Genomic DNA, 12,606 nt, shown 5'->3' with positions numbered 1-12,606 from the left:
TGTCCCACCTCCCACCAGTTCCTCCCAGTCACTCTGCCAGAGTCCTTCATGTGTGGAATCCTGCCTGCCACAGATACTCCAGGAGCTTCCAAGGAGGGGCTTCCCATGGGGTCACAGACCCCCACACAGAGCCTGAAAGAGGAACTGGCTGGTTTAAAATAGCCTCCTGTTCCTGTATCAGGAGGTTGCCAGAGCCAAGCCTCAGGCTCGGAGCTGACTGATGGGAATTTGGATGCAGAGAATCCTCTCCTGCCTGGAGGAAGCAGAAGAGTTAAACTCACTCAAGTCACCATAATTTTTCCAAGAAGAAAACTGTTCTTCCCACACAGGGTCAGTTCTTTTTTGAAACCAGCCTCCCTTTTATCCCCAAGAAAATCTGCTCATAATTATAAAGCAGGGAAGGAGAGGTTTCTGGAAATATTCATTTGCAGCTGAGCCATTTTCACCCTGGCACAGGCGGAGCGAGCCTTCCTCGCTCCCATCTGTCGCGTTTGCGGCGCCGCCGATGCCAGCCAGGCTCTGCCACCCAGCGTGGCACACTCGGCAGGGACAACGTGACACCAAGCTGGGAGGGGGCCGGGGGGACGCCAGGAAAGCGGGAAGGACTCGGAGCGCCCGTCCTGCCCAAGATGTTCTTCTTACACATGAACAGCTTGGCAGCATGAGGGGCTGGGACGGGGGGAAAAGAAGGAGGAGGAGGAGGAGGAGGAACAGTTCAGGCATTGTTGGGTGCTGTTCAGGAAGAGATGAATGGAAAAGCTCACGGAGCCGAGTTTGATGGAGTCTAGAGAATCCAGACCGTCTCCACCAGCATCGTGCTCTGAACCAGAACACCAAGGTCCATTCAGCCCAAATCAGGCATCCCACATTCCCTGGTGTCCTCTCAGCACCTCCACCTGCCTCCGGGTGATGGGATCCATGCTCCTTCTTCAGGGAAACTGCTCTGGCTTCTCCCATCCCTCTCCCATAGCCTCATCTCATTTCCACAGCCACAAATAAATCAATCTGCTGCTGGTGCCTCCACCTTCAAATATTTATAGAGTGTTATTACACTTTTCACTCCCTGCCTGCACACACGCGCCCTTTCCTTTAAACATCTCCCCACCCAGCTCTGGATATTTAGTTCTTTTAATCCCTCCCCATAAATCTCCCCTGATCAACTCCCGGTGCTGTATCCATTCATTTCTCTGGATGAGAGGCACTGTGATGGATTGGCATGGCAGAGCTGTCCAGGAACAGGCTGTTGTCACCTCCCTCCATGGCACAGTGCCTGAGGATTGTGGCTCAGAGGGTGTTGGACACCTCCAAGCATCTCCTGGGCTCCTCCTGTAATTCCTGGCTCCATCCAGGCTTCAGCTTTCTGCCCTCGTTGGATTTCACATTTTCTTACTTCTCCCTTTTCTTTTCCCCCCTCCCTTCTCCCAACTACAAATGACAAAATTGCCAGCAGCTCCCAGACAAGCTGCAAACCCAGGAATCAGCTATTTCTGGAGACGGAATTTTGACTTCCTTTCTTGATTTGCAAATTGCTAGGGAGCAGCTTGCGAGGCCCAGGAAACCGGGAGTCAGGGAAGACTGCAAGTTCACACACCACCTGGGATGCTTCAGTGGGGCAAGGTCTGAGCCCTCAGGAGCAGCAGCTGCATTCCCTGGGCTCAACATAAGCTTTTGGGGATCGTGGAATTGTTTGGGTTGGAAGAGACCTTAAAGCCCATTTCATTCCCCTCCTTGCCACAGGCAGGGACACCTTCCACTATCCCAGGTTGCTCCTAGCCCCACCCAGCCTGGCCTTGGACTCTTCCAGGGATGGTGCTCTTGCCCTGCACCATCCCCATGGCTTCATCCCCACCCTCTCCAAGCTGGAATAGGGATGAGATGTGTAGAGGAGGAATGTGCTCAGCCCAGCAGCTCTGCCATGGCCAGCAGAGCTCAGGGAAAGCTGAGGAATGGAAAAATAAAATTTGTCTTCAGCAGGGAAGCAAAGAGGGAAATGGGATTGCTCTTGCCAGGTGGGCCCCAAGCAGACCTGCAAAATCTCTGGAGTTTATAATTTGCTGGAATAAAGCTACTTCAGACAACAAACCCCCAATGGCTGTGGCTGATAGAGCTGGTGACACAGAGCCTGGGATTACAGCCTGACACAGAGCCCTATCCCTGCCAGGATAACACCAGATAAGCACAGAATTGCCCAATTAAACAGCCTGTGTGAAGCCATGAGAAAGGCTGAAGGGATTTAGAGAGCTCAGGGTGGCTTTGCAGTCAAGGGATCAGATGGAGGCACTCAGCCCCACAAAAAGCCTTGTGCTCAGTGGGGACACAGAGGAGGCACGGCTGGAAAGAGGGTCCCATCACTGCTCAGCGAGGCACAATTGGCTCAGCAAGGGCACGGTAGGAGTTCTGCAGGGAATTACAGGGGCAAAAGCACTTGGAACATCTTCAAGCCTGCAGTGGAACGTCCCTTCCTATGTCACCTCACCCATTTTGGTCCACCTCAAAACTTCCCCAGTGCAGGAGCTATCCAACACTATCCCAGCCCTCCTCTTCCCTGAGCTCACAGCCCTCATGTCCACAGGCAGCTTTCCCAAGCACAGGGGTGTTCTTGCTCCCCAAAAGACTTGGAAGAAAGGCCAACCCTATATCCCTGGGGGGTAAGGGTTTGGTGGGGCTGAGTTCCCAGCTGGGGTTAAATCCCAAACCAAGCCTTCAGCTCTTTCATTTCTGAACCACCTTTTATCCCCACCCAGCTCCATTTCCCACCCATTAGGTGCTGCTTTTTGTGGCAGAGCAAACCCAGCTGTGCTGGAAGCCCTCATGCCATTAATCCAAGATCAGTCCCCTCACAGATGTTTCTGACCCTCCACAAATTTTGGGGTTGGGCAGAGCCCATGGCAGAGGAATTGTGTTCGCCTGCAGGGGCTGCTTGTGCTTTTGAACAAGCACCACATTCCTGCTGCCACAGTGAACTGGGATGTCTCAGCTCTGTCCCAGCCAGCTCCACTGAGCTGGACTGGTATCCTCAAACAAAGGATGGTGCCCCTCTGTCAGGACAGGAGCTGCTCCAGGCCCCCAATCCACAGGAGCTGTAATTATCCCTTGGCCGTGGCACAAATGGCTAATTTGACTTTGAACTCTGAGTGCTGACACGCTGGCTGGGCTTGCAATTGGGGCTTAAATCAAGGAGCTTCCCTCCAGGGAGCAGGGGGAGAAGGAGACAATTAGATTTGAGCCCTGAAGTTTTACAAGTCTAATAAATTTCCTGGTAGCCTGCGGCTGCCGGGGAGAGCCGAGATGGAGCCCTTGGTGAAGGAAGGCCGGAATTTCTTCAGGCAGGAAGCCACAGAGGCACCACACAGCTGTGTCGGTCAGGGGGGTGACTTGTCTGACCCCCAGTGCCACCCCTGGCTGCGGCTGAGAGGTGGGGACGGAGACACCATGTCCTCAGGAGCGACAATCCAGCATCCCGCTCTGCCCATTGCCGGTGGCCTTGGGCTGCTCCGTGGCAGAGGAGAAGAGGAAGGTCAGAGCCAGGAGAGTGGAGGGAAGCAGCTGCTGGACACAGCAGGGGAAAAGCAGCTTCCTAATTGTGCTTCACTGCTGGAAAAGGGTCATGGCAGGGAGGTGACGAGGTGTTGGCACCAGCACAGAAACACCTGGCAGGGACAGGGCAGCCAGGGAGGGGAAGCAGGATCACCCCCGAGCTCCTACAGCCTTTGGGAGCCCAGCCTGGCCTGCGGCTGCTCATTACCCTGCCAGAGCTGCTCTTCTTCTTGCCAGGACCTGACACTTCTCTTCAGCAATGCTGATGAAGGAGGATGGAGAAGGAAGCTTCTTTCTCCAGGAAATGCAGATTCCCAGAATCCCTGCAGCAAAGGCTGTGCTGCCACCGCCAAGGCTGCTCCCACCTGGGCTGGTTTCCATCTCCTCCCACAGGCAGGTGAGAGGGAGCAGCTGGATGAGCTGCTGCTCTGGGCTGATCCCAAGGGAAACACGTACCTAGCACAGCCACCTGCCTGCGCCTGCCTGGACTCTGCAGGGGCTGGGGGCTCTGTGCCACAGAACCACAGAATGCTTTGGGTTGGAAGGTTATGACCCATCAGGTGCCATCCCCTGGCATGGCCAGAGACACCTTCCACTATCCCAGGTTACTCCAACCTGGCCTTGAATGCTTCCAGGAATGGGGCAGCCACAGCTGCCCTGGGCAACCTGTGCCAGGGCTTCACCACCCTTGCAGCTGGTGAATATTTCCTCCTAATATCCCATCTAACCCTGCCCTCTGGCAGTGGGAAGCCATTCTCCAGCTGGGGTAGCACAGGAGGGGCTGAGGCAGAGACACAGTCCAGCGAGGAGGGGTCCGGGTTAAAGTGAAGAGCCCTGGGAATTCTCCTCTTGTGCTGCTTCACCACAGGGGTGGTGTTCTCTGTCCCTGCCCTGGCACTGCTGGGTGCAGCTGTCCCGCTGCCAGGACGTCTCTGGAGAGGAGCAGAAATGCCACTCCCAGCTGATCCCTTTCTCCATGCTCTGGAGAATCTCCCCATTGCTGCCCAAAGGGAAGCAGCTCCTCTGCTCCGTCTCTGCTCCCCTGGCCGCCTCTGGTGTTTGTTTAACATCCTTTTACAGTAAATTACATATTCCTCTGACACGATGTAAAATATGTTTTATGCTCTCATTTTCCCCTTGTCTTCCCAATAAACCTTTTCCAATTTGTGCTGGATACGCTGTGCCGGGATTAGCTGAGCTGTGTTTAAGCAGCCAGTCAAGCCTCAAACGTTGCTCATAAAACCTGGAGGTTTCTGTGAGTCCCTCGCACTTGTCACAAGTCACCATAAATCCCAGTTTCCTGGGGACCTGTCTCTCCCTTCCCTTTTCTTTCCTCTCTCCCACTCCAGGCGGGTGAGAGATGTGGAGCGTGGTGCGTCCGGAGCTCAGCAGCACACGGAGCAGGACCGGGTGAGTTCCAGCAAGGACTCGTCTCCAGCTCACTGGGGAGAGGGGCAGGGCTCAGGGCTCATCCCCCCATGGTTTTCCAGGGTGGAGGCCCAGGTGGATTTGCTGGTGCCTCGACGAGGAGCTGAAACCTCTCCCATCACATCCCACCCGGATGGGAGCCATGAGATTCCAAGAGAGACGCAGTGATGCAACTCTGAGGTCATGCAGTTTGGGGACAAAGTCTGGGGGAGACCTGGCACAGCCTGGAAGCACCCTCACATTGCAGAGGGCAGCAGGGGGGTGATGGCATGAGCTGGTCAACGCCCCCTGTGCCACATGCCAGTGGCAGTGTGCAGGACACTGGGCAAGGGCCAATCATGGGGGCAATGGGCAGGAGACAGCTGGGCTGGGGACTTCTCCTCCTTTAAAGCAAACATTTCCTGGCAGGGGCTTTGCAAACCCCTCATCCCAGGCTGAATTCCTGCACTTATCTGCAAACACAGATTTCACTCCGGATGAATTCACAGCGCCCGCTCCGGGGCTGGGCTGAGGCCGCCTGTGTTTTCCCCACTTATGTTTTGTCTTGTGTTTTTGGATGGAAACGAAAGTGTTGGAGCACTGACAGGGAACAGCATATCCTGGACAATCAGAGCCTGGGCTGGGTCCAAATTCTCCGGCCAGTATGTGGGGGAACAGACACGGCCCCTCACACAAGAGGGTCCCTGTTCCTGGGGATGGCCAAGGGCGGCCAACCTGGAGTTGAAGGAACACCAGCAGGGCTGTTGGCAGGCCCTGCCTTCCTTGAGACGGGCTTTAAGATCCTTCCAAGCCAAACCATTCTGGAATTCTATGTTGATTTTCAACAAGAAATCCACTGAAGCTGTAAGGACTAAGGGGAGTCCTGCATAGGAGGAGATATGTCTATATATGGAGATATTTATAGGAATTTAGATATTTACTTAGATAAATGGGAAACAGGACCCCTAGTTTTCACCTGGAGCAGGGTTGGATCTTGCTGTGGTATAAAAAAGCAGGGAAAAGGGCTGGCACCATCCACAGGAGCAGGATTGAGCCAGACTGCTCCAGGCTTTGCTCTTTCCAGGAGAGTCTGGGATTTTCTCCTCATTTCCTTACCAAAGGTAGGTGCAGGTGGGGAAGGAGCAGGTTATGCGAATGCTCTTGGGCACCTTTACCTGGCGTTGCCCTGGCAATGTGGAGCATGGGGTGTGGGCAGAGGGGTGTGGGTAGCTTCTCCTGGGCTCTTCCGGCCAGGAGCAGCAGTCGGCAAGCACTCACTGTCCCTCCAGCCCCTCGGGGAGGACACAGGGCAGAGATCAGGGGCTGCTCCTCCCTGGGAAACTTCCCGGTGCCCCCTCTGGCACCCCCCACCATACCCGGGAATGAAGGGACCAATACCCTGGGAGCTGGGAGCAGAGGGCAGCCAGGAATGAGGAAGCCTTATCACCTTTTCCTTTTAATTTTCCAAGTGCTCCATTAAAAAAAAAAAAACAAAACACCAAACCCTACTTGTCCCGAGGACATGTGTAACTAATTAAATGGTACAGGGAGAAGAAAAACATGGCTTTTTTAACAACCTTTGAATTATGGCTGGAGGTGAAGGAGGCGGCAGGCTCAGGGGATAATTAATCACCAGAGGTGAGATGGCCCGGCTCCCTGTGCCAGCGCTCACTCCTGGCTGCCAGAGCTCATGGCCTCAGCACTGGGAGCAGCCATGGAGCTGGCATGGGGAGCTGGGGAGGCTGCAGAGCCCTGGGAGGAGCCAGGAGGCTGCAGAGCTCAGGACTCTGCACCTCCACCACATCGGAAGGATCCTTCCCAAAGAGCTCCATGGAGGCTCTCATGGAGTCCGTCCATCTCTTTCCACGTTCCCCTCCACTCAACTCATCAGGGTCATCCCAATTCCCTCTGTGTCCCCTTGGCAGCACAGGGAGCCAAACACATGGATTCTGCTGCTGCATCCCTCTGTTGGAACATGGCCTTTCAAAAGCATCCCAAAGCCAGGAATGGTCCAGGTAAAGAGGCTGAGAAGTCTCTGAAGGGACAGAAAATGTTGTGGCATCTCTGAACTCACCCTACCGGGGATATTCCAAATGTTTGCCTGAGCTGAGGAAGCCATGGAGGTGGCACTGCTGGCTGCTGCCCCAGATCCAAGGTGTCCTGGGTGGGTACCTGGAGCAAGGAGGATTCATTCCTCTGACCCCCTGACATCCCATTCTGGCCACTGCCTGTGGGGTGGAGAAGTCTTCTGGTCTGATCCAACACATCTTGGGATCCCAACACAGTGCTGGAACACTGGGAGAGCCTCAGAGGGAGTGGCAGAGCAAAACAAGGGGCTCCAAGCTTGGGAACAGCCCCCAGCCTTCTGCTTCCTAGCAGGGAAGGGAATTAAAATTATCCACTTGAGCTTCTCCAATATTTCCTTACCCCCCATCCAACGTCCTCTGCGCAGAGCTGGGGTGGGAGCAGCAGCCTGGGTGCTCCAAGGAAAAGGACAGCAGGGGCAGGGTGGGTATGATCAGCTCAGAGGAGGCATTTTTGAGAGGTGACCAAACACTTTCCAGTGGAATGTTGGAGTCAGGAAATGCTGATTCCACACACTAGAAGGGCTTTGTGGAAACATTTATATTTCATCGACGTGTTTGGTGAATAATTATGAAAACACTGCGAGGTCCAGGGGTCCCAGTTCAGTTTTAGCATTTTTCCTCTGAGTTGAAACGTCAAAATCATACCAAAATGCTTCAAAAAACACTTCTAAGCTTTGTGAGTGAGATTTTTTCAAGACAATTCCTTTATTTATTAAATGACAGTTTTTCCAGTTTAATGTTCAGGTGAAATCTGAAGATTTGAACTCCTCCCTCTCCCAGGGACTGAATGAAGAGGTGTCAGCACTCCCTGACTTCACCTTTGCTGTGAACCTGACCCTGAGAGACGTGGGAACGCCAAGGACTTGTGGCCTGGTGTGTTTGAGCAGCGGCTGGGTCAGGGTCCACAGTGTCACATCCTGCATTGATTGTCCCGTCCCCCTCCTGGCTCTGTCCCTCTCTGCTGGCTTTGACCCTTCTCCTGGCTGGATGTGTCCCTCTGCCAGGGCATCACCCCTGCCCAGCAGGCTGAGGCTTTCCCCAGCTTGGTCCCATGTCCCGGGGGGTGGCACAGAGGGGACATTTGGTGGCCTTTTCCCTGCTGTCACCTCACGTTCCTGCAGCGCTCGGAACAGCAGCAAGCAGGGCTGGAACTTTGGACCTTTCTAATCGACATTTTGCTCGCCTGATGTGAGGTGTGAGCAATCGGCACCTGGGTGGCCCTCCAAGCCCTCCTGAACAACCATTTCCATCCCTGCCCAGAGTAATCGATGTCCTATTTTCCCTTCATTTATATGCAGGTGGCATGGGAATGCTGGAGCTGGCAGCGGGATGGCGCAGGGCTGTCCCTGCACTCCTCACTGCCAGCCACGGAGCCCAGCCCATGACTCTGCTTTTACTGGAGCTCTGCTGGTTTTCCTCTGGGTTTTCCTCTGCCCCAGTGTTACCCCCAGAACTCTGTGGGGTTTGTGCTGTGGGGGCCAATCCTGCAGCCTCTCCATCCCGCAGGGATGGATCCCCAAGCCTGCTTTAGCATTCCACTCAGCCACACGGAGCAGGAGCTGTCTGCCAGCCCCGCGGGGGGGACAGTCTGATCACTCCTGGTCCCTGTCACAGGCACTGGCAAGATGTGTGTCTGCGTGGCTGGGTGAGGTGGGCTCTCCAAGGGGTGGGGACACCAACGGATCAGGGATCCTCCTGCCAGGACAGCCCCAGGGAAACCCACCCAATGCACAGATCCTTGCTCACCTCCAGCTGCTGGGACAGACTGGGGAGTTCCCACATCCAAGGGGACAGAGGCAGGAACCACTGGTGCCACCTCTGTGTCCCACCAGCTCTGTGAGTCAGGCCAGCCCTTGCAGAAGTCCCCTTGGGCTCTCCAAGCTTTTCCTTGGAATGTGCTGCCCATAGCAGGGAGGACAGCCAGGCTGGATGGAGCAGGGATGAGCCACAGTGCATGGCAGGACGAGGTCCCTGGAGACCCTTCCCCTCTGCCCCCAGGGGACAGTGGCTGAGGGATGTGCTCGGATTGGAAGAGTGGAGGAGGCCATGTGGGGCAGGGCTGGTCCAGTGGGAGGTAGACCCATGGCAGGGAGTGAAACTGGATGAGTCCTAAGATCCCTTTCAACCCAAACTATTCCATGAGTCTGTGACAGCAGGGAGGTCCCCAGGCAGCTGTGGATCAATGACATGAGACAGGGACACTGGTGACAGTGGCAGCCGCAAAGCAGCACTTTAGGAGAAGGCAGGGAGGGGCACAAAGACGAGCAGTCTGGATGCTGCGGGGTCCCTGTGCCACCCCCAATCCCTGCCAGGGGAGATTTTGGCCAGGAGCTTAATTTCTGCTTGATCCCTGTCTGTGTGCAGGTCCTGGGCTGGTCCTGGGCACCGGGCAGGTCCATGTGTGCCCTGGGCTGGCCACGGCAGGTCCAGCAGCCCCGAGCCCCTCCTGCTGCCTCTTGCACAGCTCTGAGTCACAGCCAGTGGTGGAGCAAGAAGGGCAAGGCTTGTGTTGAGTAAAAACAAAGGAACAAACTTTTCCAGCTGCTGGGGCAGGGAGGTGTTTGCTTTTGAGGTGCCAAGACAGCACCCAACAGCCTTGGAGCAGCAGGGTCTGTGCGCCCATGGGGTTTGTGCTTGGTCACAGAGCAAAGTGTGTTTGCCATGGAGCCCAGCCATGTCCTGCCATGGATTTTCCAGGTTTTTCTCCTTCTCCCAGCCCTCAGCAGGCAGAGGATCTCCCTCAGATCGACCCCTCATGCCTGTGCCACAGCAGACCAAAGGAAAGCATTCCCAGCTCACCCTCCTCCTCCCCATCCTGACCAGGAGACCATAAATTAGATTCCCAGAAGGAAAGGAAATGGAATATGAGCCCTGAGACTCCTGGGCACCTCCTGCCAAATCTCCCAGAGCATCCCAGAGACATGGGATGAACTGAACTTTCCACAGCTTCTTGGGGCTCTCCTGGGAGCATGAATTTATTTAATGCAATTTCATTTTGGGGTGGTTTTTAAGTAATTAAAAGTGACGACGCAAGAAAAGGCATAAAATTAAAGGCAGGATTAGCAGGGCTGTGAGGGAATTCCCCAGGGAGAAAATAACCAGTGAAATGGGTTTAATACCTTCTCCAAGCACACGTGGCTCTGCAGAAGCAGGACTGGAAGACTATGTCCAAGGAATCAGGCACAAGGCACTGCCAGAGCTCCATGTTCCTCGCTCCACTGGGAAAGGGAGCAACTCCTGCCTGCAGAAAAGATGCCAGGATTTGCCTGGACTCCCTGTGGAGCTGAGGAACAGGGATGGGAACTGAGACAGCAGTCCTGGTGGGCAGCAGGTCACTGTGCATGGTGAGGTTGGCTGCCCCAGTGGAATTCAGCAGGGCTGCCCGGGAACAGCGAAGTCGCCCCGCTTGGCCGAGTGTCTGGGATGTGCCTTGATGGAAATCAGTGCCAGGATGGTTCAGACAAGCTGTGTTGGGGTTACTGCACAGTCCAGGGCAGTCCCTTGCCCAGGGCTGTGTGCTCAGGAAACAGAAGTCCCTGGCTGAGCTCCAGGAGCAGATAAGCTCTTTGGTTACAGGATAACCGGATTAACCAGGCTGTGTGGGGGCATCTGCTCCCAACTGCTCTGCCAGAGCTGTGGGGCTGATCTGCCCCTTGGCCTGCGATGATAAAGCAGCAGGTTCCACCTGGAGCAAAAGGAAAGGTGGGGAAATCTGGCTGCAATGTCAGGAGCAGCACAGGTACACAAGGATCCAGCTGACACCTACTGTGACAGCTCCCAGAGAGGTGGGGTTGGTACATGACCCATTCCACGCCATCCCATCCCCTCTCCCTGTCCCTGCTGAGCTGCTGAGATCACATGGAGCTCCTGAGACTCCAGCTGGGCCACCCTTTGGAAGCCCCAGGCAGCAGCAGTACAGGTGGGAGGTGCAGCATAGTAGCTATGGCCACAATGACGTCAATTCAGCCCTAAACCAAACCTTCCTCCCTTCCTCCTCCTCCTGTTCAGTTTCCCACTCCGGCCTCAGTCACCAGCTTCCCCAGGCTCTGTCCCATCTCAGAGCTATCCCAGCCTTTGCAGTGGGAGCTGCCACATCTCCCCGGAAAAAGTACAGCGCCGGGAATTGGAGGCCCAAGTGACCTAGCTGGTTTCACTGCTGGCCCTGGATAAGGCATTGAATGCCTTTGGCTCAGCTCATCCCAAATCCTGGAAGCAGAATGACAGACTGGACATGACTGACAAACTAATGCTTGGAGCCTGCTCAGTAGGCACCATTCACAGGAGCTACCTGAAGGGCAAGGCTGGGAAAAGATTTTCTGACTCATAACAAGTGAATCTGGGACAAGGAGAGTACCTAAAACTTCCTACAGTCATAACAGCTTCCCTGGGATTAGCTGGGGAAGGGAGAGCCTGCTCAGCCTGGGAGTGAGAAGCTCGTTTGCTAAATTAAAGGACTAAGCAAGAAACCAATGTTTTGGGGTGTAGTTTCTTCCTGGGCTGTAGGTGGTACTTCCTCTGCTCATTCCCTGTGCCCAGGGCAAGCTGTGTGGGATATGCTCCCAGCTCCCAGGGAGCTGCTGATCCCTCCTGCATGAAGGAAAGGCTGAAGGTTGTCTACTTCCCCAGGAGAGAGGAGCATCCTGCATGCTGGGCAAGTGCCTGCTCCCAGGACATGATCCAGACAGAATAGTTCGCTCTCCTCTTGGCATCTACACCTGGGCATCCCTCAGGATGTTTGCTGGGAGTCTCTTTTTCCAAGCCATCCTTCTCCCCTCTGCTTTCTCATGAAGGGGTTGTTGTAAATGAGGCTGATTCCAGAGCCTGGGGAAAGAGGCTGGGCTCAAACACACAGCCAAACCCTTTCCTCCAAAGAGGCAGCAACTTTTCACAGTCCTTCAAAACTCCTCCAGAGGACATGGCAGCTGTGTGCCCATCCCCCTGCCCCGGGCTTTTGGATATCCTTCATCCCATTGCATTTATTCTCCTGGTCTCCATGTTGCTCCAGGCTCACTACATCCAGGACTCAGACAGTTTTTCCTAACTTTGGCCTTGACAGTGGAACAATCCTTCATTCCACAGGAGATGCTGCCATGTGGAAAACAGGCATTTCCACCCTCCAGATCATGGGATGCAGAGGAATGGACTCCTGGAGATGGAAGAGGTGTGACGGGATGGGCAGAGACACAGTGCTGGCTCGGCTGGTCCCTGCTCCCTCACGTCCTGCCCAGTTTTCCCAGTGGGCTCCCCCTCCCAGCCTCCCGGGGTGTTTTCCTTGTGCTGAGGCCGTCTCCACTTTCCCCACAACACGAACTGAGGCAACCACACAAACCAGAGCCTGGGAGTGGGAGCAGCTCCGAGTGCACCAGGCAAATCTGATCCTGCCAGATTAGGGAAGGCTTTAACGAGGCTTTGAGCCCTTGCCTGGCTCTGGGGTTTATGTATGGCCACGGTCACCACTCTGAGAGTGCCACCGCCATCCATCAGCCCCAGCGCCTGGCACCCGGCCAGGCACCGGGAATTTTGTGCTGAGTGATATCAGAAGCCAAAACGAGCCCCACATACTTGGGGTAATTCC

This window comes from Prinia subflava, chromosome Z (assembly GCF_021018805.1).
Source record: "Prinia subflava isolate CZ2003 ecotype Zambia chromosome Z, Cam_Psub_1.2, whole genome shotgun sequence".
Taxonomy (NCBI): Eukaryota; Metazoa; Chordata; class Aves; order Passeriformes; family Cisticolidae; genus Prinia; species Prinia subflava.
The sequence above is the reverse complement of the archived record's forward strand: the minus strand, read 5'-3'. Positions refer to the sequence as shown.